The 13,322-nt window shown below is 46.7% G+C and overlaps 1 protein-coding gene and 1 long non-coding RNA gene across 3 annotated transcripts in view; one reads left to right on the forward strand and one right to left on the reverse strand.

The window, feature by feature from the left end:
• The window catches only part of LOC117358659, a 47,528-nt gene extending 34,425 nt beyond the window's left edge, over positions 1-13,103 (forward strand). Inside the window, exon 2 of the long non-coding RNA XR_004539052.1 lies at positions 12,842-13,103. This is a non-coding gene — a long non-coding RNA (uncharacterized LOC117358659). The remainder of the gene's footprint in view (positions 1-12,841) is intronic.
• Positions 1-13,322, reverse strand: part of SMPD3 (sphingomyelin phosphodiesterase 3) — a 67,888-nt gene that overhangs the window by 45,822 nt on the left and 8,744 nt on the right. The gene's annotated exons all lie outside the window — the stretch shown is intronic.

Consider the following 13,322-nt stretch of genomic DNA (forward strand, 5'->3'; position numbering starts at 1 on the left):
GGTCCACCCAGAGTTTCGGGGCTTGAGTCTGCCACTCCAAGAGTGCTCGCAGCTGCGCCGCCTGATAATACTTCAGCACATTAGGTACCGCCAACCCACCCTCACCCTTGCCCAAATACAAGACTCGGCGACTCACCCGCGGTCTTTTTCCCGCCCAAATAAAGTGGAGAAGGCTCCGCTGTACCCCCTCTAACAGCCTCCGCGGGATCCACAAGGGTAGAGCCTGAAAGAAAAAGAGGAGGCGAGGCAGAATCATCATTTTAACTACCTCTATTCGCCCCAGCCAAGAAAAATAATAACTATCCCAGCTGACCAAGTCCAAACGAATACGACGAAACAAAGGAAGATAATTAAGATCAAACAAATTCGAACCAGGAGGCCCAAAGTACACCCCCAAATATCTCAAAGAGTGTTTAACCCACCGAAAAGGAAACCGTCGCTGTAGCTCCCCCACCCGATCCGCCGACAAATTCACATTCAACACTTCCGATTTCCCAACATTGACCCGAAAACCTGACACCGCCCCGAACTCCTTCAATTCCTCCAACACTGCAGGCAAAGAGGTGTCCGGGTCCTCCACCGTAAAAAGCATATCGTCCGCAAACAAATTCACTTTGTAATCCCCAGAAGGCGTATGGACTCCCTGAATGCGGGCGCTGGCGCGGATCCGCTGTGCAAGGGGCTCCACCACCAATGCGAACAAGATAGGAGATAGGGGGCAACCCTGCCGGGTACCCCGAAATAAGGGGAAAGTAGCAGAGTACCCCCCATTCACTTTAACACAGGCCAGCGGATTAGTATATAAGATGCGGATCCATTCCCTCAAACGGGGCCCCAACCCTACAGCCTCCAAGACCTGAAACAAAAATGACCAAGAAACCCTATCGAAAGCCTTCTCAGCATCTATAGAAAGAAACACAGTATCGTCCCCCCGGGTCCGAGCCAACTCCAGCAAATCATAAACTCTCCGAACACTATCCCCAACCTGCCGTCCCACCACAAAGCCCGTCTGGTCAGGATGAATCAAACGGGGAATCCAACTCATCAGACGATCCGCTAAGACCCATGTAAAAATTTTTGTATCCACCCCCAACAGAGAGATTGGGCGATAAGACTCACAGCGCGCAGGATCTTTCCCCTCCTTGGCCAACACTGTAACCCCCGCCAAGCGCATGAAAAAGGGTAATTGACCACCCCCTTGCAAAGAATTAAGAAAAGTCACCAACGGGGGCAACAACAAATGTTGGAAGCGTTTATAATATCGCACCGTAAAACCGTCCAACCCAGGAGATTTACCCACATGCATAGAGCGCAAAGCCCCAGTCGCTTCCAGAACTGAAAGGGGTCTATCCAGGCGTTCCACATCAACCTCCGCTATCCGAGGCAAAGAGGCCGACTCGATATAGCGCTCCCGATCAAGGGGGGTACCCTCCGCCTCAGGGGTATACAATTTACCATAATACTCAACAAAACGTGCCCACATTGCATCTTCCCTATGAAGAAGCTCCCCGGAAGCCGTCCGGAGAGCCAAGATATGGTTCTGAGAACGACGCACCTTCAACCGGTGAGCGACTAGACGACTAGCCTTATTGGAGAACTCAAAGTACTTTTGCTGTAATAACTGAAGGTTGAAACGCAAGCGGTCGAGTTCAAGAGCATGCAAGTCACTACGCGCCTTCTGTAACTGGCTGCTCACAGTTACATTCCAGGGCTGGCGCTTATGGATCCCCTCAAGTCTCCCAATTTTGGCCAACAGGGCATCCACTTCCTCCCGCTGGCGTTTGCGCCGGAAGGATGCCAAAGAAATCAGTCGACCCCTGAGGGTAACTTTCAATCCTTCCCAGACAGATTCTGGGGAGGCCCCACACTCCAAATTATCCGTGAAATAATCCTGAATCCACCCTTCAATTTGATCCGCTACCGAAGAATCATCCAACAAGCTGTCATTGAAACGCCAGTATTTCTGCCCAACCCCACCACCCGTACCAGCTAGCTGTAACCAAACAGGCGCATGATCGGACCAAGTGGTCCGCTCAATGCCCGCCCTCTCCACTCTGCGAAGGAGACCCCGTTCAACAAAAATATAGTCAATCCTGGAGTAAGAAGCATGTACCTGCGAAAAATAAGAATAGTCTCGTACCCGAGGGTGCAACCAGCGCCACCCATCCTCCACATTAAGTTCCCGGAGCGCAGCCCGCAATAGGTTCCGATCTCGTCTACCATAGCCCCCAGCAGACCCAGAGTTGTCCAAGTGCGGTGTGACAGTAAGATTGAAATCCCCACCCAAGATTAAGGCCCCACCCTTAAACTGCAAAATCCTGGTCGCCAGGTCCCGAACAAAAGAGCCCTGACCCTCATTGGGAGCGTAAACATTAACCAAAGAATACAGACAGCCCTCCAACAGCACCTCCACCATAATATAACGACCCTGAGGGTCCCGCACCACCCTTTTAATTTCACACCTCAGGTGCTTACTAAATAGAATCCCCACCCCACCCGTCTTGGAACGACCCGCCCGAGATGCCCAGAGTGCGGTAGGGAATCGGGGGTCACGGACCAGAGTCTCGTGGGACCGTAACAAATGTGTTTCCTGGACAAAGCATACGGAAGCCCTCAGACGGGCCAGCTCCCGAAATAAAGCCTTCCGTTTATGGGGAGAGTTAAGCCCCCTAACATTATAAGAGATAAACTTAATACCTGCCATAGAGAGAAAAAGAAACCCAACAGGTACCCAAGGCCCAAAAATAAAGTATGGAAAGAAGAACCCCCAAGTCAAGAACTGTCACCCCCCACAGCCCAACCCCACCCCATCCCACCCCGCACCCACCCACCACACCCCTCCATCCCCCAACCCCCACAATGGGAGCAGCCAAACCTCCCATGTACAAACCCGGAAGTTAACAGTCCCCAACGCCCTTTACACAGCCCAAGACATACAGCAAACTGATCCCCATAGACAAACAGTCCACCCACCAACAACCATCCCCACCCCACAACAGCCCCCAACTCAACAGGCAAAGTCACTTTTTAAAGGAATAACAAACCAGTTACAACAACCATCAATCCCCCTCCAGCCACCCGAGCCCGGGTGCCTCCTAGCCCTAAGGCACATCTTTTATCCCCTCCCCCCAAGGGGCAGAGGCACAAGCCATTCACACAGGGAGATAGTACCCACAGCTTGCACATGTCAAGTAAGTCCTGAAGAGGTAGAAGCCACTGCAGGAGGGGAGGGTCCACCACCCGGACCTCCACGGCTCCCTCGAGCACCACGCTCCACACGCTGCCATCCAGAAGGGGCAGAGGGCCTACCAGGGCTGACCCTGTCCCGTTGCTCCGGGCCCAACACCTCCGGCACCTCAATGCCCGCTTTCAACAGCAGTTCACGTGCTTCTCGTACAGTCACAACCCTGGTATGGACTCCATTGATGGTAATAACCACACCGAAGGGATATGTCCAACGATAACGGAGATTGCTCCGCTGGAGAGCTTTGGTGATCTCCCGGAAGGAGCGCCGCTTCTGCAGGGTGCTAGCAGCCAGATCCTGATAAAATTCAAGGCGATGACCCTCCCAGGTCACTGTACTCAACTCCCGGGCCCTCCACAAGGCCCGTTCCTTGATCACGAAGCTCTGCAGGCAAACCACCACATCCTTAGGCTGGTCCGAGAGCCGCGGGCCCAAAGCTCGGTGTGCCCGTTCTATCCCCGGGTCAAGGGAGTCATCCTGGAGCAGCCAGCGCAGCAGACGCAGAACCACCTCACGAACATCCCTATATTCCGGAAGCTCTGGGAGTCCCCGCACTCGCAAATTATTCCGACGAGTACGGTTTTCCAAATCCTCAACTTTATCTAGCAGGAGTAGGTAATCAGCGCCAGAATCCTCCATCTTACGCTGTACACCGGTGACAGAAGCCTCACACGCGTCCAGCCGGGTCTCAACCACATCCACACGAGAGCCCACCTCAAGGAGATCCGAGCGCAGTTCCTGCACAGTCTCCCGAACCTGCACTGCTACAGCTGCAATTTCAGATTTCACCTCCTGTATCCAGCGCTGCATGTCAGCCTTAGTCAACGGGTCAGCCGAGCTCACAGCCGATTCCAGGGCTGCCGGATCCGCCGCATCCCCCACCGCAAGCAGGGCCCCACTGCCACCTTCATCTGGGCCTGAGCCACCACGTGCGCCCCTGCCAAGGGTCTGCTCCAGTGTTCTTTGCCCGAGTTTGTCTCCAGGCAGCCGTTTCCGCGTCGCCATTGCCGGATCGCACTCCCTCACAACCGGGACCCGACGGACAAAAAAACAAAGCGCGATTGCACAGCCGAAACGGGGATCTTAGCGCGGGCTAGAACGGAGCTCACCTAGCAAGCGTCCATTCGTGCCGGTGACGTCACTTCCCCTTCAAACTCTATCTCCTTTTTAAATGTTAGTGCCAGAAGCCTCGTTCCATCCCGGTTAAGGTGGAATCCATCCTTTCGGAACAAGCTCCCCTTTTCCCAGTTCCTAACACATTCTATCTAAGCGATACATGAGGTCCGCCACCTTCGCTCTAGTAAGGCAAATGACCAGGCGATCCTCACGCCCACCCAGCTATCTACATGACTAATGATCGAATCACCAACTACAACAGCTGTCCTAACCCTTCCCTCCTAGGCAGAAGCCCCTGGAGACACATCCTTGATGCGAGAGGATATTGCATCCACTGGTAGGCTGGTCCTGGCTACAGGATTATTTCCTGCTTCACTAGGGTAATGCTTTCCTTCTAGGAGACCTCTCTCCTCTAAGGCAGCATAGGTGCTACCAGACTGGAGATCGGACTTCTCTACAACATCCCTATAGGTCTCCTCTATGTACTTCTCTGGATCCCTGTCATCCTATCAAAAATGCCCCTCCAAGTACCAGTATCCTCTGTCACCTCCCACTCAATTAGTTTCTAACCCAGACTTTCATTTTAGGACCCATATCAAGGGCGCTCAGCTTCATTATAAGTTGTCTATAGAGAACTATCGTAAATACTCGAATATAAACCGGGATTTTTGGGCCCAAAAATTGGCCCAAAATGGGGGTCCCGGTTTATATTTGGGTTAATGCCCCCTCTCAGAATTTATTAAGGCCGCTGCTGCCAGGCTCTGCCCCCCCTCCTCTTCCCTGCCCTAGCTTCCTACCTCTGCCGATCTGGTGGAGGTACAGCGGGTACTCTGCCGATTGTTGGTGGAGGTGCAGAGGGCAGGAGCAAGCTTTCTGAACTCAATATTGTTATATTTTAGCCTCTTGAATACTTTTATTTGGAAAATGTACATCGCCTAGAAATTTTGTAATAGGCGATTCATCAAATATTCAATAAAACTTGAAACTTGAAACTCCTGCCCCACTGCTAACTGGCTGTGTGGATACACTTAGTCCATTTCAGTGGTACGAGCAGCAGCACGATTTGGCGCTGCTTCTCAGCGCTGAGCAGCTTCCTTACTGGCTCCCACGAATTATCATGAGAATTCGCGGGAGCCAGTAAGAAAGCTGCTCAGCGCCAAGAAGCAGTGCCAAATTGTGCTGTTGCTCATGCCACTGATTTGGACTAAATGGATCCGCGCAGCCGGTTAGCAGCGGGGCAGGAGTTCAGAAAGCTTGCTCCTGCCCGCTGCACCTCCACCAACGATCGGCAGAGGACCCGCATCTCCACCAGATCGGCAGAGGTAGGAAGATAGGGCAAGGAGGGGGGGACAGAGGACAGAGCCTGGGAGGGAGAGTTCAGAGCCTGATAGGGGAAGAGAGGATGGAAGGGTGCTGGGTGCAGAGTCTGACAGGGGAGGGAATAATGGAAGGGTGCTGGGTGCAGAGCCTGAGAAGGAGGGGAGAATGGAAGGGTGCTGGGTGCAGAGCCTGAGAAGGAGGGGAGGATGGAAGGGTGCTGGGTGCAGAGCCTGACAGGTGAGGGGAGGATGGAAGGGGGCTGGGTGCAGAGCCTGACGGGGCAGGAAACTTATATTCGAGTCAACCATTTTTCATCCTTTTGGGGGAGGAAAGGGGGTCTCGACTTATATTCAGATCGACTTATATTCGAGTATATACAGTTTGTCACATGTTTTGCTGAAATTGTAGTATGCCATAACTAGTGCTCTCTCTGATCTAATTTTCTGATAATCCAGTTACCCAAAGTATACAAAATAATGTTTCTAATGAAACCAAACATTTATTTCATGGAACCTCCAGAGATTTTTTTTTTTTTCTTTTATCATCCAGCTCTGAATTTCAACTTTGCAGATTGGGTGCTTTATCTGTTAGACAGATGGTCTAATCCTATTAATGTAGCTTTGTATATCATCTACCTACATGGAGGTTTGCAGAATGCACTCTTTGTTACAGTGAAAGTAAAACTGACCTAAATCAGAACAGATTATATCCACATGCAGAGTTATTAAAGCTATGATAGAGGTCAGCCTCTTAATGGAAGTCAGAATAATTTAGCAATCATCGTAAGATGTGATGTTTGTCCTCTGCACATGAAGACCTGAGAGACTGATTCAATCATAACCAGCATGTTCAAAGTAATGAATGCTATCTTCTAGGTGAGAGATCAGAGTCAGAACTCTGGAGCATTGTTTATGTCCATATCTGAAGGTCTAGCTACACCTGCTATAGAACCTGCTATAGCTGATATTTTTGTTACCACTAGGACTACTTCTACTGGTTTTCAATATTCTGCAGTAGGAATTTACAATTTTAATGGCAGATATTTCAGTTTTCTGTGGGCAGTTAGGTGACCTATTTCCACAAATATGTATTAGGGGCAGAGTGAGGGATTTTCCCTCTCTGGGACTGCTGTTATGCCACTGGGCAGCAGAGGGCACCATGTGTTTGAGAAGGACTACAGGTCCCAGAGTGCCCTGCACTGCTAGGATCAGTGCTGAGTCAGAGGGGCGGGTCTCAGGGAGGAGTATTTCTGCCTGGGCTTGACTCAGTTAGAGAGAGATCTAAGGAGAAAGGAAAGTTCTGAGGCAGACACAATTTGGCTGAGGTAAGCCAAGCTTTATTATAATATGTGAGGCAAACGAACCGGAATAAAAGTCTGTTATCTGGAATTGTGTGTTTGTGTCTTGAGCCTCCTAAAAATACAGGCCAGCCTGCCCCACCAGGTGGTCTGTTACAGGGACTGAAAGGTTGCTAGACTTGACGTTTCCCCACCTCTTGCTTTCCGTTACTTGTTTGTTAAATGGATTGATAGCGTTGTGCTACCCCAACTTCCCCTTCATTCCCCTTCACTCTTATTGGCATAGTTTTTGTCCTCTTATTTGATTGATTTTAATGCATTTTTAGGATCTATTTATTTTCTCTTTCTGTACACTGCTGTGATGTGATTTCCGATAGCGGAATATCAAGTTTGTACATATAAATGCATAAACAAATAATGGATAACCTGGAGCTGTCATAAGTGTAGAAGTTGCATTCAATGAAGTATGTTTAGCACCCAGTAAGAAAGTTGAAGGGATCATGGGATTTTTGTTTTGTTACATATTCAATTAGGTAATAAAAAGATGTGAAATGTGGTGTCTGAGTAGGCACAAGATTAAATTGATTGCCATAAACTCTCCATAAATAACATAAGCTGTACATGTTTTCTTAATCATCTAACTCGAAGACTGAAACTGGAGAGGGACTGATCCATGTTTGCCATTTTTAACCAAATAAGATGATTCGGGGACTCATTTACATAAAAGAAAAACATCCAAAAGACGTCATAAAGTGGCACTTGGCCATTTGGATTGGCAAAACATCCAAATCACCATTTTTGAAACCTACTTTCTAGACATCGAAATCTCATGGGGAGTATAATGGAGGGGTGTTTTGGGCAAGATTAGGGTAGGCTTAGGACTTGGACATTTTGCAACGATAAACATTTTACAAAACGCCCAAGGCCTAGGCCTGGTTTAAAAAAAAACAAGTGCTATAAAGGTGCCCAAATTGACCAGATTATCACTGGAGGCATGAAGACATAGTCCTCCCACATTCCTTTAGTGGTCACTGACCCCCTCCTACCCCCCAAAGATGTGAAAGAAACAGTACATGCCTCTCTTTATGACAGCCACAAATATTATGGCCAGTCCTAGAAGAGCAGCAAGAAGGTGTCTGGAGCAGCTTGGTAGTCAGTGCAGTGGATCCCAGAGAAGGGGACAAAGGCCCATATCCCACCCTAACTAGTACACTTGTAGTGGAAAGTGTGTGCCCACCAAAACCCTTCAGTACTGACATATACAGTAGATGACATAAGAGCTATTGCCATAGTAGAGAGATGGGTTCAGTAGGTTTTGGGTGGGCTCCCCATACAATGTAAGGGGGTTATGGTGAGATGTGTACCTGGGAACCTTTATGTAAAGTTTACAGTTGTGCTCCCTAGGGTGCCCCACTGTTCTGCTGGCATGTCTGTGTGGCCAACCTACTGAAAATGCTGGTCCCTCCTATATCCCAATGGTTTATTTTGTGCGTTTTGCATTTGGACGTTTTGTTTAAAAAAAAAAAAAAAATGGTCAAAAAAATTAGAAGCACTAAGGACCAACACGTCTAGAAATGGTCATTTTTGAAAATACAAGATAGACGTTTTGCAGTTTCAAAAATGGCCTTTTTCTCTACCTGATTTTTAGATGCACTTCTCAAAACATTCAAACTCGGACTTAGACATTGTATCGAAAATGGCCCTCCATGCATATAATCAATCACACTTTGCTCATCAATATACCACGTAAGTATGTCCCTAAGCTTAGAAGACTATAATTTCTTATGGGCATACTGTGACTGTGAGCAAGCAAAATACATACAGTAGCACGTCCAGATAAGTCTGAAAAATAAATTTAAGAATATAAGAATAAAAGGTGTGCCAAGTAGGGTCAAACCAAAAGTCCATCATGTCCAGCATCTTGTTTCCAACATTGGACAACCTGGGTTACAAGTAACATTTGGTTTAGTTTTAGTTAAGAGAGCATTTAGGGTTCCCAACATAGAAAAGTTAAAATACTAAATATTTTTATAAAATCCAAAACACACTTTAAGTATATAACAGAGTACTTAAAAAAACACATACAGCCCTATCAGCAGTTATATCAGTTGCTGTGTGGGCAGAATATGAACCTCTTAATGTTTTTACATTTGGGTTTTGAAATTTAAATATCAACAGGACTTCACATTTTAGGGGTATATTATATAACTGCTTGCATTGATAAATAGAATTAACATTTCTGGAGGCTATTGTTTATTGAAAGCTTCTATACTGCTACTAATGACTGGGGTGACAATTCAGAGTGATATATATGAGCTTCTGTAATGATGTTATAATACATGAGCTTCAGTAAGGCATTACAATTTGGAGTTTGGGTGTTTCTGTGATTGTTTTCCATGAGGGAGCTTCTGTAAGGGTGTTATAGTACAGAGCTGGATTAGAGGTTTTTTTGAGTATACAGTATATACATACCTTTCCCATCCTATATAACCATATTCACCCATCTTATGTCTATATATCATACTACACTCATGTTACTTTATATCACATGGTATAAGTAACATTCGATATAAAGTAACATGTACAAGGTACAGGAATCTTTATTTTAAAAACTCTACAAAATTGTAATCCTTTAAAATGGCTCCTATATACATGGAAGTACGGACCCAACATAGTCCGTGTTTCAGAGAAACACTCCTTCCTCAGGAGTCCAGGATATCCAATGTATCACATATAGAGAGTCATATGGAAAACAACGTGACTCTCTATATGTGATACAAGGAGAATTTCTTGCCTCTGATTCAAAAATTTTGATGACCTTATCACAATGTTGTTTTCTGCATGACACTCTATATGTGATACATTGGATATCCCGGACCTCTGAGGAAGGAGTGTTTCTCCGAAACAAGGACCTTGTTGGGTCCGTACTCCATGTATATGAGAACCATTTTAAAGGACTACAATTTTGTAGAATTTTTTTTTAATAAAGATTCATGTACCTTGTACTTTCTACTCTGCAGTCCTTTCCTTGTTTTTGGTGTTCACCTTTTACTGCAGACTTGTTGGATTTTTCTTTGTTTTGGATATAAAGCAACATGACATAAAGTAACATGAACATTTTAATTCACCCTATCATGTTCCTGGTTGGAAGTAGCCCCCTGTCTGTTGCATTATTATTTAAAGTAGTCTGTGAAAAGGATGCTCTTTATCCTTTTCTTGAACATTCCCGTGTCCTTTTCTAGTTTTAATTCCTTTGGAAGGAAGTTCCACCATAATGGAGCCATCACTGAGAATATTCTTGTCCTGACACTTTTATATTTGATGTCTCTGAAAGAGGGCATTTCCAGCAGGTGTTCTTGGCTCGAGCGCAGGGCACATGTTGGTGTATGGTTATGCAGTCTACTGGATTTTCACAGTATAAGTATGTATGGGCTTTGAAAACTGTCCCAATAAAAGCATACTTACTCACCTGTAGCAGATGTTCTCCAAGGACAGCAGGCAGTTATTTGTCGTCTACGGAGTCAGGTGTGGACATATATCAAAGTGTACTGTCACTTAAAAAACTTTAGTACTGTCTGTACTATGCGTGTGCCTTCTTGCACGATGCCAGCTCCATCCGAAAAATAAGAAGCCAGTTAGGGGAGGTGGGTGAGTTGTGAGCAAAGCTGCCTGCTGTCCTCAGAGAACATCTGCTACAGGTGAGTAACTATGCTTTCTCCAAGCAGGCAGTATATTCTCACATATGGGACTTCCAAGCTGCCAGACTCATGCCTTTAGAAAGAGGGCTAAATATAACTGTTATAAGACTAGTAAAATTCCTAAGGATGGAGGGAAGATGGCTTTTAAAGAGAAAATAAATTTTTGAGCACTGCCTGACCCAACTGTCGCATCTTTGAAAACCCCTGTAGCGCCCCCTAAGCTTCAGCACTACTCTGACCCAAGTCAACAGCAAGTTCTGTGTTGGTCACAGCGCCGGGTGACAAGTAAATCTCCCCAGGGTCAGAACTCACTTCCACCAAATACAGTACAGTTGTTTGTAAAATTATTAAGGAATTCCTGAGCATGTGTGAACTTCAATGGGCACCTGGTAGGAAGAAGAGGCTTCATACAGTATTGCAATAATGCAGTAACAAATATTTATTGCACAAGTTAGAGTAAAAACAGAACCTCAATACTTAAACATTTTTAAAAACCTTTATGGCTCAATAAAGTGCTTTTATCAATTGTAATAATCTTCTAAGATAATAAAACCCTAAGCGCGCATGCGCATTCCCACCTGCATGTTCCGTTTTCCGTGAGCTGTAGGGCCCCGCAGGCAAGAGTGTGCATGCGCACTTCTACTCCCTCCCTCCCTCACCGTAACTTCGCCACCGTCGTTCGCCACCGTCGTGGCCCCCTCCCCCCCCCGTGCACCCTTTCCCGGCGCACTCAAGAATCTCTCTCTCTCTCTCTCTCTCTCTCTCTCTCTCTCTCCCCCGAGATGGATGTCGGCCGCCGAGGCTGTCAGCGGCTGCAGGCCGTGGCGGCCGAGCCCGGAGCCAGTGTAGATGGCTGAAGCCTGGCTGGAGGGAGGACGAGGAGGAGCTGCGAGAGCTCCGCAGAGGCAGGAGGTGATGGATTCGGGGAAGGGAGTGGGAGAAGGGAGAGATGTTGGACTCAAGTGAGGAAAGAAGAGAGAGACAGAGACAGATGGATGAGAAGGACAGAGGGGCTACTAGGAAGACCAGGAGAGATGGTAGGGGATAGGGAGAGATAGACTTCAGGGAGTGTGGAGGGGGCAGGAGAGAGAGATGGTCTTGGGGAAGGACAGAGAGGGACAGGAAAGGGAAAGATGGCAAAAGGGGTGAAACAGGGTCAGAGAGGAAGGGGGAAAGGGAGAGTTGGAAATGGTAGGACCACTGCTGCTTTGGAGCACTGAGGGAGGAAAGGTTGGTACGTCAGGACTGCTGCTGCCGCCTCGGGTAAGTAAAGACCTTGTCAGGTGATAAATGCAATGGAGGATCTATGAGGGCCAAAAGGGTACAAAGGAAATGGTGAAAGGTGAGGTGGTGAGACTGGGATCAGTGGGAGGCAGGGTCCGGGCATGATAAAGGCGGGGCATGGATGGGGTCAGAGTCAGGGTCAGGGTTTAAGTGGGGCTATTCTAGCACCCCTTACTGTAACGAATGTAACGGGCTAAAACACTAGTTGACAATATTAAAATAAAGTGCTTTTCTTTGAAACAGACATTAAAATTGTTTTTAAACTGAATCTCATGAGATTTAGCACTTATGTGTATTCATTACTTTCTTCTAAGCTCCACTCAGTATAAACCTGTCCATCTTACAAGTACAGTAGCCTTTTACTCAATCTGTAATTAATTTTTGTTGTACTTTAAAACCAAGGGCTCCTTTTACTAAGCTGCGCTAGCGATTTTAGCACGCGCTACAATGCCGTGCGCGCTAGATGCTACCGCCTCCATAGAGCTGGCGTTAGTTTTTCCGCGTAGTGTGGGGGTTAGCACGCACTAATCTTCAGCGTGCGCTAAAAATGTTACCGCAGCTTAGTAGAAGGAGCCCCAAGTTACTCTGCATCAATGTCATTTTTTCTCTTTTTTGTTCCTACATGAAGTTTCAACAACTAATAAGCCCTCTCCCAGATTCAGGTAAGTTGTATTAAATAAGTGAAACCCCCATTAAAAACAGGTACCAGCAAAAAGTGCTTTTCTCTTCTTTTAAAAACAACCATAAAACATTGCATGCATTGTTTACTCTCAGGGTTAACTCAGTGCAATGGCTTGAATAAGTACTTTTACCCTTTTTCTCAATGTCTGACTTTTATTTAACTCTGAAACTGAATCAATATTCTTTTTTTTTTCCTTCTAGATTTCAGATCAAGATAAGTGTTATCCGAATGTCCTTTAAAATTTAACTTAAAAAATATAGAGTGCCCACTAAAAGAAAAGATGTAATAAGATAAAACCTTCTCTTGTCTCAAGCCTTGGCTGCTTTCTTGCACTGGAACTCAGGGAAGATGGAACCAGAAGACCAGCCGCTTTCAGGAACTTTCTTCCAGCTTGAACAGGACTTCTGACATTCACAGGGAAAGTTGTTCCTACTGCCTGTCTTTAATAAATTTTTAAAAGAATCTGTCTCTCTGTGGTGTTACTTATATGTGTCCTTCTCCAGCTGGAACCTGTGACTCTAGCTTCTCTTCAGAGAGAGAGAGAGAGATGCCAGACCACAGAACGGAAGAAAGGAGGGGGGAGAGACATACCAGATCGCAGAAAGGAGAGGAGAGAGATGTTAGACCTCAGGAAGAGGGAGGGAAGGAGAGAGAGAGATGCCAGACCATGGGAGAGGAGAA

The sequence above is a fragment of the Geotrypetes seraphini genome, chromosome 4 (genome assembly GCF_902459505.1).
Source record: "Geotrypetes seraphini chromosome 4, aGeoSer1.1, whole genome shotgun sequence".
Lineage (NCBI taxonomy): Eukaryota > Metazoa > Chordata > Amphibia > Gymnophiona > Dermophiidae > Geotrypetes > Geotrypetes seraphini.